The following is a 14,581-nucleotide window of genomic DNA, read 5'->3' as shown; positions in this document are numbered from 1 at the left end:
GATCCTCTGAGTCGGGTATCTCCCTCTGTTCCCTGGGAGATGTTTTGGGAGGTATTTTGCTTCCCTCTTGGAAATCCTGGACTTCCTTCACTGGCGGAAGCCGTGAGGCAGACTGTACCATCACCGAGGGTCCGAATGAGTCCTTCTTCGTACTCCTTTTGAAGTCGTCGGATGATCTGCTTAGTGAGGGGCTCAGCCCTCTTTTAAAGCCAAATGGGCCCCAGTGATTGGAGCATGCTAAGCCTACCTTAAAGACCCAATCCTGGGTCCCCACCACCAATCTTCTGTCATGCGTAAGGTCATGACCAGAGTGCTTTGCAACAGGAAAGGTAAGGGGTGACAACATGTACTACTAAGCCGCACCCATCTTCCTGTCTCCTGTGGATCAAAGTGGCTCTCTGGTTAATTGAGCTCGAGAACAGACTGTCTGCATCAAATCACATATATCTTCCCTCTGAAAGGGGGTGGCCCTGCAGCGGTTGCCTACTGTAAACAGTTGTTCCACACATGACATTCAATGGCCTTCATACAGAGGGGTGGGAGCTAGCTTCAAGCTGACACATTGCATATGAAAAAGGTGTTGGGGTTTCCTGCCCTGTGTTAGTTCTGTGAACAGGCCTCTTGGCAGGCCTGCTTCACTTAACTCTCATCAGTATGCGCTGCCATCAGAGAGAACCTAACAATAGGCAGGGCATATCGATGGAGCCTTTGCTATTTTAAGTAGGCTGACCAGGGCCGGAGGAAGGCGTTGCCTTCCCCCTTCAGAGATGCTTTGATGTACCCATGGCTGTCACATTGCAGCTAAATGTGACAGGAGGACCGCACCGGTAGACTGTGTCCCCCAGAGTGCACTTGACTATGTGTTTGTTGTGCAGTGTCCATTGGGAAATGTGTGCGGAATAGCCCCACACATTTCCAGGAGGTTTACCTACCAACATTCCATTTCTTTTTTAAAAGTATCAAACCAGCCCAGGCGGAGCGCACACTCCCCGTGCGGATGGTCTAATTCCTCACTCTTGGTCAGGTTCTTCAATTCCTACCAGTCAAGTGGTCTCTTCTGTCTGTGTCTGCACTTCATTTGCACAGCAAACAGGCATGTCTTTCCCATGGCAACAGTGTCTTCTCCAAGCTGCACACACAGACAGCCGTTTCTCAGGCTAAATGTTCTCTTCTGACCTCAGTGGCAGAGCCACACTAAGCAGATGGCTCTGCAAAGGCCCAGGGGCTACAGCAAAAAGCCTGAACAGGGCAAGGCCGCTTCATTTTTGGCAGTGGAGTGGAAGTAGAATTGCAGGGTCCGCCCTATGAGACAGGGTACAAGACGTGAATTACATAGGAACTTTTCACTTTTCCCAGAGTCCCCTGCAAAATCGGGTCTATTTTCAAGGACAAGTGCAATTATCACAAACAGGTAGGTATGTGATGGCATGGAAATGTATCGAAATTGTAATGGTTTGGTCAACAGTTGGAACGCTCAGAGACAAATTGATTCACTTCTTGTCAATGTCCTGGCTGCACTGCAGAAACAGCTGGTCGTCCTGGTGGAGCATCACTTCACCTGTCCCCAAAGGAGCCCATTTCTCGATGCTGTCCTCGCTCCTGTGCAATCCTCCAATGGCTCTTTGCATTCTCAAGCCTCTCCCATGTTGCCTTGGCAGCGGCCTGCCCAATAATCTCTCAGGAGGGCGGGGTCACTTGCCAACAGGCCACCGATCATGCTAAGGGAAAGAGCCACAGGTAGCAGCCTGCTCATTTGCATGTTTACTCCCAGAATCCTATGCATACCTTGCTACTATATTTGCTGTCAGTTTGGTGAGCGCAAGATGATACAGGTGTTCACCTCAACAAATCTCGGCACTGGAATCCAGGCGGTTTTATGAGTTTGACAAAGGATCCTCAGGATGGAGCTTGCTGGGATCAGTGCAAGTTAAATGGGAATCCATTCCCGGGGCGCACGGGCCTCTGGGTCAGGTGCTTTAGCTTTGTGCAGTGGCAGTATCGTAGCTCATGAGGTTTAACCGAGGCGCGATTATTGCTTATTGAAAACTTTACCCAATACCCCGCCATGACAGCTTGAAATATAGCTGGAATTGGTAATTTTTGACAGTCTCTACGGAGGCTGAACCGATTTGTTTGAAAAGGAGACCTATCAAGAGGGGTGTGTTTTTCGGAACCCATCCCTTCTATTCTTTGTTCTCTCGTGGCCTACCCTCAACAAAGGGGTTTACTTCCAGAAGCTAGCGCATTCGTAAACTCCAAGCGGCGCAGCGAAGTCTATGGAACCGTGACCATGCAGCAGGTGCATTAAGCGCCTCAGTTGTCTCGCTGCCTTCCTGATCTCACGACATGAAAACCATGAGCTTTCAGAACCTAGCAGACAGTGACCTGTCTGCCTTCGATCCTCTTTGCCACATCTGCTCTTGCGAAAGTCATCAGATTGTTGGATGGTTACTCAGGGAGGTCTGGCTGCCACTGAAGCCAACCGCAGCAGAGGGGTCGCTTTACCTTTGGCCTTCGCTCACCATCTCAGTCTTCCCAAGAGAGGCAAAAGGGCATTTCTGTCCCCATGCATTCTATAGACACATATTCACGTGGAGTCAACAACCCGACCTCTCTTGGTGTGACGAATCAACTTCCGGGGCACTAGTGGTCCAGGGAGGAATATTGCTTTCTAGACCATCAATCAGTCCCACACCTCTAGTACACCGGAAGGTGTCCGAACAGTGGACGGAACGTCAGGCTGGTTAGTTGCAACAGAGCGAAAAAACAATTGTGACCCACTGATAAAAGGGACTGTCCAGTCAAGGTTGTATACAAATATCTACTTTAGTATTAATACAACAGACAGTTCTAACACACTACAAAATACAACCCACCCTATAAAGGAAAACAGGGGACAGACAGTTTCACAAAGGAGAGGGATGCACTCTGGATACTGACAGGAGTGTAGTCGGTAAAGCAATCAGTCTGAACTGTTCAAGGTTATTTGGTTGCAGCAGCAAGGGAGCAAGAGGTCGTAAATGTCACTAAGGGCCTTCGGAGAAGGACCAGGGGGACAGAACCACAATGTAACTGGTGTTTGAGATGATCTTGGTACTCGACAGCATCGAGTGGCTTCCAGCATGCTTTGTAGCTCCGGCGACAGAGTTCAAGAGGGACGACAGATGCGGATATCAGTTGGCAGGCAGTTTGGTAAGCGAGGCTGGGCGGACGGCTGCAGGCTGCCCTACCCGGCGGCTCGGGGTGAAGAATCGTTGTCTGTGTGCTGGTTGGTGGATCTGGAACGCTGGTCGAGGGTTCTCAGACGGCTTTAGTGACTGCAGCGTGAGAACAGCCACAGTGGTGCAGCCGGTCGCAGTTTGAGAGCTCGACTGCTTCGAAAAAGTCCTTAAAAGATGGACGCTGGTTGATGCTTGTTGTGGCACTCCTCCGAGCTTCTTCTCAATGCTTGGGTCGACGTTTAAGGCGGCCGACCCAAAGCTGAGAAGAGTGTTTGCCGGCAACGGCCTTGTCCTTTGTTCAGAGACTCTCTGGCACTTCCCACCTAGGAAGCTTGCTGGCTTAACCTAGCAGGGCACGCTGTGTGCTGGCTGGGTACCGGTTCTGGTGCTGCTTGATGGATCCTCTGAGTCGGGTATCTCCCTCTGTTCCCTGGGAGATGTTTTGGGAGGTATTTTGCTTCCCTCTTGGAAATCCTGGACTTCCTTCACTGGCGGAAGCCGTGAGGCAGACTATACCATCACCGAGGGTCCGAATGAGTCCTTCTTCGTACTCCTTTTGAAGTCGTCGGATGATCTGCTTAGTGAGGGGCTCAGCCCTCTTTTAAAGCCAAATGGGCCCCAGTGATTGGAGCATGCTAAGCCTACCTTAAAGACCCAATCCTGGGTCCCCACCACCAATCTTCTGTCATGCGTAAGGTCATGACCAGAGTGCTTTGCAACAGGAAAGGTAAGGGGTGACAACATGTACTACTAAGCCGCACCCATCTTCCTGTCTCCTGTGGATCATAGTGGCTCTCTGGTTAATTGAGCTCGAGAACAGACTGTCTGCATCAAATCACATATATCTTCCCTCTGAAAGGGGGTGGCCCTGCAGCGGTTGCCTACTGTAAACAGTTGTTCCACACATGACATTCAATGGCCTTCATACAGAGGGGTGGGAGCTAGCTTCAAGCTGACACATTGCATATGAAAAAGGTGTTGGGGTTTCCTGCCCTGTGTTAGTTCTGTGAACAGGCCTCTTGGCAGGCCTGCTTCACTTAACTCTCATCAGTATGCGCTGCCATCAGAGAGAACCTAACAATAGGCAGGGCATATCGATGGAGCCTTTGCTATTTTAAGTAGGCTGACCAGGGCCGGAGGAAGGCGTTGCCTTCCCCCTTCAGAGATGCTTTGATGTACCCATGGCTGTCACATTGCAGCTAAATGTGACAGGAGGACCGCACCGGTAGACTGTGTCCCCCAGAGTGCACTTGACTATGTGTTTGTTGTGCAGTGTCCATTGGGAAATGTGTGCGGAATAGCCCCACACATTTCCAGGAGGTTTACCTACCAACATTCCATTTCTTTTTTTAAAGTATCAAACCAGCCCAGGCGGAGCGCACACTCCCCGTGCGGATGGTCTAATTCCTCACTCTTGGTCAGGTTCTTCAATTCCTACCAGTCAAGTGGTCTCTTCTGTCTGTGTCTGCACTTCATTTGCACAGCAAACAGGCATGTCTTTCCCATGGCAACAGTGTCTTCTCCAAGCTGCACACACAGACAGCCGTTTCTCAGGCTAAATGTTCTCTTCTGACCTCAGTGGCAGAGCCACACTAAGCAGATGGCTCTGCAAAGGCCCAGGGGCTACAGCAAAAAGCCTGAAAAGGGCAAGGCCGCTTCATTTTTGGCAGTGGAGTGGAAGTAGAATTGCAGGGTCCGCCCTATGAGACAGGGTACAAGACGTGAATTACATAGGACCTTTTCACTTTTCCCAGAGTCCCCTGCAAAATCGGGTCTATTTTCAAGGACAAGTGCAATTATCACAAACAGGTAGGTATGTGATGGCATGGAAATGTATCGAAATTGTAATGGTTTGGTCAACAGTTGGAACGCTCAGAGACAAATTGATTCACTTCTTGTCAATGTCCTGGCTGCACTGCAGAAACAGCTGGTCGTCCTGGTGGAGCATCACTTCACCTGTCCCCAAAGGAGCCCATTTCTCGATGCTGTCCTCGCTCCTGTGCAATCCTCCAATGGCTCTTTGCATTCTCAAGCCTCTCCCATGTTGCCTTGGCAGCGGCCTGCCCAATAATCTCTCAGGAGGGCGGGGTCACTTGCCAACAGGCCACCGATCATGCTAAGGGAAAGAGCGCACAGGTAGCAGCCTGCTCATTTGCATGTTTACTCCCAGAATCCTATGCATACCTTGCTACTATATTTGCTGTCAGTTTGGTGAGCGCAAGATGATACAGGTGTTCACCTCAACAAATCTCGGCACTGGAATCCAGGCGGTTTTATGAGTTTGACAAAGGATGCTCAGGATGGAGCTTGCTGGGATCAGTGCAAGTTAAATGGGAATCCATTCCCGGGGCGCACGGGCCTCTGGGTCAGGTGCTTTAGCTTTGCGCAGTGGCAGTATCGTAGTTCATGAGGTTTAACCGAGGCGCGATTATTGCTTATTGAAAACTTTACCCAATACCCCGCCATGACAGCTTGAAATATAGCTGGAATTGGTAATTTTTGACAGTCTCTACGGAGGCTGAACCGATTTGTTTGAAAAGGAGACAATGACGCTTTTACTCCACTGGAGAAGACCTAGCAAGAGGGGTGTGTTTTTCGGAACCCATCCCTTCTATTCTTTGTTCTCTCGTGGCCTACCCTCAACAAAGGGGTTTACTTCCAGAAGCTAGCGCATTCGTAAACTCCAAGCGGCGCAGCGAAGTCTATGGAACCGTGACCATGCAGCAGGTGCATTAAGCGCCTCAGTTGTCTCGCTGCCTTCCTGATCTCACGACATGAAAACCATGAGCTTTCAGAACCTAGCAGACAGTGACCTGTCTGCCTTCGATCCTCTTTGCCACATCTGCTCTTGCGAAAGTCATCAGATTGTTGGATGGTTACTCAGGGAGGTCTGGCTGCCACTGAAGCCAACCGCAGCAGAGGGGTCGCTTTACCTTTGGCCTTCGCTCACCATCTCAGTCTTCCCAAGAGAGGCAAAAGGGCATTTCTGTCCCCATGCATTCTATAGACACATATTCACGTGGAGTCAACAACCCGACCTCTCTTGGTGTGACGAATCAACTTCCGGGGCACTAGTGGTCCAGGGAGGAATATCGCTTTCTAGACCATCAATCAGTCCCACACCTCTAGTACACCGGAAGGGGTCCGAACAGTGGACAGAACGTCAGGCTGGTTAGTTGCAACAGAGCGAAAAAACAATTGTGACCCACTGATAAAAGGGACTTTCCAGTCAAGGTTGTATACAAATATCTACTTTAGTATTAATACAACAGACAGTTCTAACACACTACAAAATACAACCCACCCTATAAAGGAAAACAGGGGACAGACAGTTTCACAAAGGAGAGGGATGCACTCTGGATACTGACAGGAGTGCAGTCGGTAAAGCAATCAGTCTGAACTGTTCAAGGTTATTTGGTTGCAGCAGCAAGGGAGCAAGAGGTCGTAAATGTCACTAAGGGCCTTCGGAGAAGGACCAGGGGGACAGAACCACAATGTAACTGGTGTTTGAGATGATCTTGGTACTCGACAGCATCGAGTGGCTTCCAGCATGCTTTGTAGCTCCGGCGACAGAGTTCAAGAGGGACGACAGATGCGGATATCAGTTGGCAGGCAGTTTGGTAAGCGAGGCTGGGCGGACGGCTGCAGGCTGCCCTACCCGGCGGCTCGGGGTGAAGAATCGTTGTCTGTGTGCTGGTTGGTGGATCTGGAACGCTGGTCGAGGGTTCTCAGACGGCTTTAGTGACTGCAGCGTGAGAACAGCCACAGTGGTGCAGCCGGTCGCAGTTTGAGAGCTCGACTGCTTCGAAAAAGTCCTTAAAAGATGGACGCTGGTTGATGCTTGTTGTGGCACTCCTCCGAGCTTCTTCTCAATGCTTGGGTCGACGTTTAAGGCGGCCGACCCAAAGCTGAGAAGAGTGTTTGCCGGCAACGGCCTTGTCCTTTGTTCAGAGACTCTCTGGCACTTCCCACCTAGGAAGCTTGCTGGCTTAACCTAGCAGGGCACGCTGTGTGCTGGCTGGGTACCGGTTCTGGTGCTGCTTGATGGATCCTCTGAGTCGGGTATCTCCCTCTGTTCCCTGGGAGATGTTTTGGGAGGTATTTTGCTTCCCTCTTGGAAATCCTGGACTTCCTTCACTGGCGGAAGCCGTGAGGCAGACTGTACCATCACCGAGGGTCCGAATGAGTCCTTCTTCGTACTCCTTTTGAAGTCGTCGGATGATCTGCTTAGTGAGGGGCTCAGCCCTCTTTTAAAGCCAAATGGGCCCCAGTGATTGGAGCATGCTAAGCCTACCTTAAAGACCCAATCCTGGGTCCCCACCACCAATCTTCTGTCATGCGTAAGGTCATGACCAGAGTGCTTTGCAACAGGAAAGGTAAGGGGTGACAACATGTACTACTAAGCCGCACCCATCTTCCTGTCTCCTGTGGATCAAAGTGGCTCTCTGGTTAATTGAGCTCGAGAACAGACTGTCTGCATCAAATCACATATATCTTCCCTCTGAAAGGGGGTGGCCCTGCAGCGGTTGCCTACTGTAAACAGTTGTTCCACACATGACATTCAATGGCCTTCATACAGAGGGGTGGGAGCTAGCTTCAAGCTGACACATTGCATATGAAAAAGGTGTTGGGGTTTCCTGCCCTGTGTTAGTTCTGTGAACAGGCCTCTTGGCAGGCCTGCTTCACTTAACTCTCATCAGTATGCGCTGCCATCAGAGAGAACCTAACAATAGGCAGGGCATATCGATGGAGCCTTTGCTATTTTAAGTAGGCTGACCAGGGCCGGAGGAAGGCGTTGCCTTCCCCCTTCAGAGATGCTTTGATGTACCCATGGCTGTCACATTGCAGCTAAATGTGACAGGAGGACCGCACCGGTAGACTGTGTCCCCCAGAGTGCACTTGACTATGTGTTTGTTGTGCAGTGTCCATTGGGAAATGTGTGCGGAATAGCCCCACACATTTCCAGGAGGTTTACCTACCAACATTCCATTTCTTTTTTAAAAGTATCAAACCAGCCCAGGCGGAGCGCACACTCCCCGTGCGGATGGTCTAATTCCTCACTCTTGGTCAGGTTCTTCAATTCCTACCAGTCAAGTGGTCTCTTCTGTCTGTGTCTGCACTTCATTTGCACACCAAACAGGCATGTCTTTCCCATGGCAACAGTGTCTTCTCCAAGCTGCACACACAGACAGCCGTTTCTCAGGCTAAATGTTCTCTTCTGACCTCAGTGGCAGAGCCACACTAAGCAGATGGCTCTGCAAAGGCCCAGGGGCTACAGCAAAAAGCCTGAACAGGGCAAGGCCGCTTCATTTTTGGCAGTGGAGTGGAAGTAGAATTGCAGGGTCCGCCCTATGAGACAGGGTACAAGACGTGAATTACATAGGACCTTTTCACTTTTCCCAGAGTCCCCTGCAAAATCGGGTCTATTTTCAAGGACAAGTGCAATTATCACAAACAGGTAGGTATGTGATGGCATGGAAATGTATCGAAATTGTAATGGTTTGGTCAACAGTTGGAACGCTCAGAGACAAATTGATTCACTTCTTGTCAATGTCCTGGCTGCACTGCAGAAACAGCTGGTCGTCCTGGTGGAGCATCACTTCACCTGTCCCCAAAGGAGCCCATTTCTCGATGCTGTCCTCGCTCCTGTGCAATCCTCCAATGGCTCTTTGCATTCTCAAGCCTCTCCCATGTTGCCTTGGCAGCGGCCTGCCCAATAATCTCTCAGGAGGGCGGGGTCACTTGCCAACAGGCCACCGATCATGCTAAGGGAAAGAGCGCACAGGTAGCAGCCTGCTCATTTGCATGTTTACTCCCAGAATCCTATGCATACCTTGCTACTATATTTGCTGTCAGTTTGGTGAGCGCAAGATGATACAGGTGTTCACCTCAACAAATCTCGGCACTGGAATCCAGGCGGTTTTATGAGTTTGACAAAGGATGCTCAGGATGGAGCGTGCTGGGATCAGTGCAAGTTAAATGGGAATCCATTCCCGGGGCGCACGGGCCTCTGGGTCAGGTGCTTTAGCTTTGCGCAGTGGCAGTATCGTAGCTCATGAGGTTTAACCGAGGCGCGATTATTGCTTATTGAAAACTTTCCCCAATACCCCGCCATGACAGCTTGAAATATAGCTGGAATTGGTAATTTTTGACAGTCTCTACGGAGGCTGAACTGATTTGTTTGAAAAGGAGACAATGACGCTTTTACTCCACTGGAGAAGACCTAGCAAGAGGGGTGTGTATTTCGGAACCCATCCCTTCTATTCTTTGTTCTCTCGTGGCCTACCCTCAACAAAGGGGTTTACTTCCAGAAGCTAGCGCATTCGTAAACTCCAAGCGGCGCAGCGAAGTCTATGGAACCGTGACCATGCAGCAGGTGCATTAAGCGCCTCAGTTGTCTCGCTGCCTTCCTGATCTCACGACATGAAAACCATGAGCTTTCAGAACCTAGCAGACAGTGACCTGTCTGCCTTCGACCCTCTTTGCCACATCTGCTCTTGCGAAAGTCATCAGATTGTTGGATGGTTACTCAGGGAGGTCTGGCTGCCACTGAAGCCAACCGCAGCAGAGGGGTCGCTTTACCTTTGGCCTTCGCTCACCATCTCAGTCTTCCCAAGAGAGGCAAAAGGGCATTTCTGTCCCCATGCATTCTATAGACACATATTCACGTGGAGTCAACAACCCGACCTCTCTTGGTGTGACGAATCAACTTCCGGGGCACTAGTGGTCCAGGGAGGAATATCGCTTTCTAGACCATCAATCAGTCCCACACCTCTAGTACACCGGAAGGGGTCCGAACAGTGGACGGTACGTCAGGCTGGTTAGTTGCAACAGAGCGAAAAAACAATTGTGACCCACTGATAAAAGGGACTGTCCAGTCAAGGTTGTATACAAATATCTACTTTAGTATTAATACAACAGACAGTTCTAACACACTACAAAATACAACCCACCCTATAAAGGAAAACAGGGGACAGACAGTTTCACAAAGGAGAGGGATGCACTCTGGATACTGACAGGAGTGCAGTCGGTAAAGCAATCAGTCTGAACTGTTCAAGGTTATTTGGTTGCAGCAGCAAGGGAGCAAGAGGTCGTAAATGTCACTAAGGGCCTTCGGAGAAGGACCAGGGGGACAGAACCACAATGTAACTGGTGTTTGAGATGATCTTGGTACTCGACAGCATCGAGTGGCTTCCAGCATGCTTTGTAGCTCCGGCGACAGAGTTCAAGAGGGACGACAGATGCGGATATCAGTTGGCAGGCAGTTTGGTAAGCGAGGCTGGGCGGACGGCTGCAGGCTGCCCTACCCGGCGGCTCGGGGTGAAGAATCGTTGTCTGTGTGCTGGTTGGTGGATCTGGAACGCTGGTCGAGGGTTCTCAGACGGCTTTAGTGACTGCAGCGTGAGAACAGCCACAGTGGTGCAGCCGGTCGCAGTTTGAGAGCTCGACTGCTTCGAAAAAGTCCTTAAAAGATGGACGCTGGTTGATGCTTGTTGTGGCACTCCTCCGAGCTTCTTCTCAATGCTTGGGTCGACGTTTAAGGCGGCCGACCCAAAGCTGAGAAGAGTGTTTGCCGGCAACGGCCTTGTCCTTTGTTCAGAGACTCTCTGGCACTTCCCACCTAGGAAGCTTGCTGGCTTAACCTAGCAGGGCACGCTGTGTGCTGGCTGGGTACCGGTTCTGGTGCTGCTTGATGGATCCTCTGAGTCGGGTATCTCCCTCTGTTCCCTGGGAGATGTTTTGGGAGGTATTTTGCTTCCCTCTTGGAAATCCTGGACTTCCTTCACTGGCGGAAGCCGTGAGGCAGACTGTACCATCACCGAGGGTCCGAATGAGTCCTTCTTCGTACTCCTTTTGAAGTCGTCGGATGATCTGCTTAGTGAGGGGCTCAGCCCTCTTTTAAAGCCAAATGGGCCCCAGTGATTGGAGCATGCTAAGCCTACCTTAAAGACCCAATCCTGGGTCCCCACCACCAATCTTCTGTCATGCGTAAGGTCATGACCAGAGTGCTTGACAACAGGAAAGGTAAGGGGTGACAACATGTACTACTAAGCCGCACCCATCTTCCTGTCTCCTGTGGATCAAAGTGGCTCTCTGGTTAATTGAGCTCGAGAACAGACTGTCTGCATCAAATCACATATATCTTCCCTCTGAAAGGGGGTGGCCCTGCAGCGGTTGCCTACTGTAAACAGTTGTTCCACACATGACATTCAATGGCCTTCATACAGAGGGGTGGGAGCTAGCTTCAAGCTGACACATTGCATATGAAAAAGGTGTTGGGGTTTCCTGCCCTGTGTTAGTTCTGTGAACAGGCCTCTTGGCAGGCCTGCTTCACTTAACTCTCATCAGTATGCGCTGCCATCAGAGAGAACCTAACAATAGGCAGGGCATATCGATGGAGCCTTTGCTATTTTAAGTAGGCTGACCAGGGCCGGAGGAAGGCGTTGCCTTCCCCCTTCAGAGATGCTTTGATGTACCCATGGCTGTCACATTGCAGCTAAATGTGACAGGAGGACCGCACCGGTAGACTGTGTCCCCCAGAGTGCACTTGACTATGTGTTTGTTGTGCAGTGTCCATTGGGAAATGTGTGCGGAATAGCCCCACACATTTCCAGGAGGTTTACCTACCAACATTCCATTTCTTTTTTAAAAGTATCAAACCAGCCCAGGCGGAGCGCACACTCCCCGTGCGGATGGTCTAATTCCTCACTCTTGGTCAGGTTCTTCAATTCCTACCAGTCAAGTGGTCTCTTCTGTCTGTGTCTGCACTTCATTTGCACAGCAAACAGGCATGTATTTCCCATGGCAACAGTGTCTTCTCCAAGCTGCACATATAGACAGCCGTTTCTCAGGCTAAATGTTCTCTTCTGACCTCAGTGGCAGAGCCACACTAAGCAGATGGCTCTGCAAAGGCCCAGGGGCTACAGCAAAAAGCCTGAACAGGGCAAGGCCGCTTCATTTTTGGCAGTGGAGTGGAAGTAGAATTGCAGGGGCCGCCCTATGAGACAGGGTACAAGACGTGAATTACATAAGACCTTTTCACTTTTCCCAGAGTCCCCTGCAAAATCGGGTCTATTTTCAAGGACAAGTGCAATTATCACAAACAGGTAGGTATGTGATGGCATGGAAATGTATCGAAATTGTAATGGTTTGGTCAACAGTTGGAACGCTCAGAGACAAATTGATTCAATTCTTGTCAATGTCCTGGCTGCACTGCAGAAACAGCTGGTCGTCCTGGTGGAGCATCACTTCACCTGTCCCCAAAGGAGCCCATTTCTCGATGCTGTCCTCGCTCCTGTGCAATCCTCCAATGGCTCTTTGCATTCTCAAGCCTCTCCCATGTTGCCTTGGCAGCGGCCTGCCCAATAATCTCTCAGGAGGGCGGGGTCACTTGCCAACAGGCCACCGATCATGCTAAGGGAAAGAGCGCACAGGTAGCAGCCTGCTCATTTGCATGTTTACTCCCAGAATCCTATGCATACCTTGCTACTATATTTGCTGTCAGTTTGGTGAGCGCAAGATGATACAGGTGTTCACCTCAACAAATCTCGGCACTGGAATCCAGGCGGTTTTATGAGTTTGACAAAGGATGCTCAGGATGGAGCTTGCTGGGATCAGTGCAAGTTAAATGGGAATCCATTCCCGGGGCGCACGGGCCTCTGGGTCAGGTGCTTTAGCTTTGCGCAGTGGCAGTATCGTAGCTCATGAGGTTTAACCGAGACGCGATTATTGCTTATTGAAAACTTTACCCAATACCCCGCCATGACAGCTTGAAATATAGCTGGAATTGGTAATTTTTGACAGTCTCTACGGAGGCTGAACCGATTTGTTTGAAAAGGAGACAATGACGCTTTTACTCCACTGGAGAAGACCTAGCAAGAGGGGTGTGTTTTTCGGAACCCATCCCTTCTATTCTTTGTTCTCTCGTGGCCTACCCTCAACAAAGGGGTTTACTTCCAGAAGCTAGCGCATTCGTAAACTCCAAGCGGCGCAGCGAAGTCTATGGAACCGTGACCATGCAGCAGGTGCATTAAGCGCCTCAGTTGTCTCGCTGCCTTCCTGATCTCACGACATGAAAACCATGAGCTTTCAGAACCTAGCAGACAGTGACCTGTCTGCCTTCGATCCTCTTTGCCACATCTGTTCAACCTCTGCTCTTGCGAAAGTCATCAGATTGTTGGATGGTTACTCAGGGAGGTCTGGCTGCCACTGAAGCCAACCGCAGCAGAGGGGTCGCTTTACCTTTGGCCTTCGCTCACCATCTCAGTCTTCCCAAGAGAGGCAAAAGGGCATTTCTGTCCCCATGCATTCTATAGACACATATTCACGTGGAGTCAACAACCCGACCTCTCTTGGTGTGACGAATCAACTTCCGGGGCACTAGTGGTCCAGGGAGGAATATCGCTTTCTAGACCATCAATCAGTCCCACACCTCTAGTACACCGGAAGGGGTCCGAACAGTGGACGGAACGTCAGGCTGGTTAGTTGCAACAGAGCGAAAAAACAATTGTGACCCACTGATAAAAGGGACTGTCCAGTCAAGGTTGTATACAAATATCTACTTTAGTATTAATACAACAGACAGTTCTAACACACTACAAAATACAACCCACCCTATAAAGGAAAACAGGGGACAGACAGTTTCACAAAGGAGAGGGATGCACTCTGGATACTGACAGGAGTGCAGTCGGTAAAGCAATCAGTCTGAACTGTTCAAGGTTATTTGGTTGCAGCAGCAAGGGAGCAAGAGGTCGTAAATGTCACTAAGGGCCTTCGGAGAAGGACCAGGGGGACAGAACCACAATGTAACTGGTGTTTGAGATGATCTTGGTACTCGACAGCATCGAGTGGCTTCCAGCATGCTTTGTAGCTCCGGCGACAGAGTTCAAGAGGGACGACAGATGCGGATATCAGTTGGCAGGCAGTTTGGTAAGCGAGGCTGGGCGGACGGCTGCAGGCTGCCCTACCCGGCGGCTCGGGGTGAAGAATCGTTGTCTGTGTGCTGGTTGGTGGATCTGGAACGCTGGTCGAGGGTTCTCAGACGGCTTTAGTGACTGCAGCGTGAGAACAGCCACAGTGGTGCAGCCGGTCGCAGTTTGAGAGCTCGACTGCTTCGAAAAAGTCCTTAAAAGATGGACGCTGGTTGATGCTTGTTGTGGCACTCCTCCGAGCTTCTTCTCAATGCTTGGGTCGACGTTTAAGGCGGCCGACCCAAAGCTGAGAAGAGTGTTTGCCGGCAACGGCCTTGTCCTTTGTTCAGAGACTCTCTGGCACTTCCCACCTAGGAAGCTTGCTGGCTTAACCTAGCAGGGCACGCTGTGTGCTGGCTGGGTACCAGTTCTGGTGCTGCTTGATGGATC

General features: G+C 50.5%; 4 non-coding genes across 4 annotated transcripts; all 4 read left to right on the top strand.

Annotated features, from left to right (window-relative positions):
• The first annotated feature begins 1,978 nt into the window (after positions 1–1,978).
• Positions 1,979–2,119, top strand: LOC138496613 (U4 spliceosomal RNA). Its single transcript, XR_011278109.1, has one exon. It is a non-coding gene; the product is annotated as a U4 spliceosomal RNA (small nuclear RNA).
• Positions 2,120–5,598: 3,479 nt separating this feature from the next.
• Positions 5,599–5,739, top strand: LOC138496659 (U4 spliceosomal RNA). The gene has a single exon (XR_011278150.1). It is a non-coding gene; the product is annotated as a U4 spliceosomal RNA (small nuclear RNA).
• Positions 5,740–9,247: 3,508 nt separating this feature from the next.
• Positions 9,248–9,388, top strand: LOC138496626 (U4 spliceosomal RNA). The gene has a single exon (XR_011278120.1). It is a non-coding gene; the product is annotated as a U4 spliceosomal RNA (small nuclear RNA).
• Positions 9,389–12,896: 3,508 nt separating this feature from the next.
• On the top strand, positions 12,897–13,037 carry LOC138496736 (U4 spliceosomal RNA). Its single transcript, XR_011278220.1, has one exon. It is a non-coding gene; the product is annotated as a U4 spliceosomal RNA (small nuclear RNA).
• The last annotated feature ends 1,544 nt before the right edge of the window (positions 13,038–14,581 follow it).

The sequence above is a fragment of the Ambystoma mexicanum genome, chromosome 10, assembly GCF_040938575.1.
Source record: "Ambystoma mexicanum isolate Mex_15411 chromosome 10, UKY_AmexF1_1, whole genome shotgun sequence".
NCBI lineage: Eukaryota > Metazoa > Chordata > Amphibia > Caudata > Ambystomatidae > Ambystoma > Ambystoma mexicanum.
This window is presented reverse-complemented; position numbering and strand designations above follow the sequence as displayed.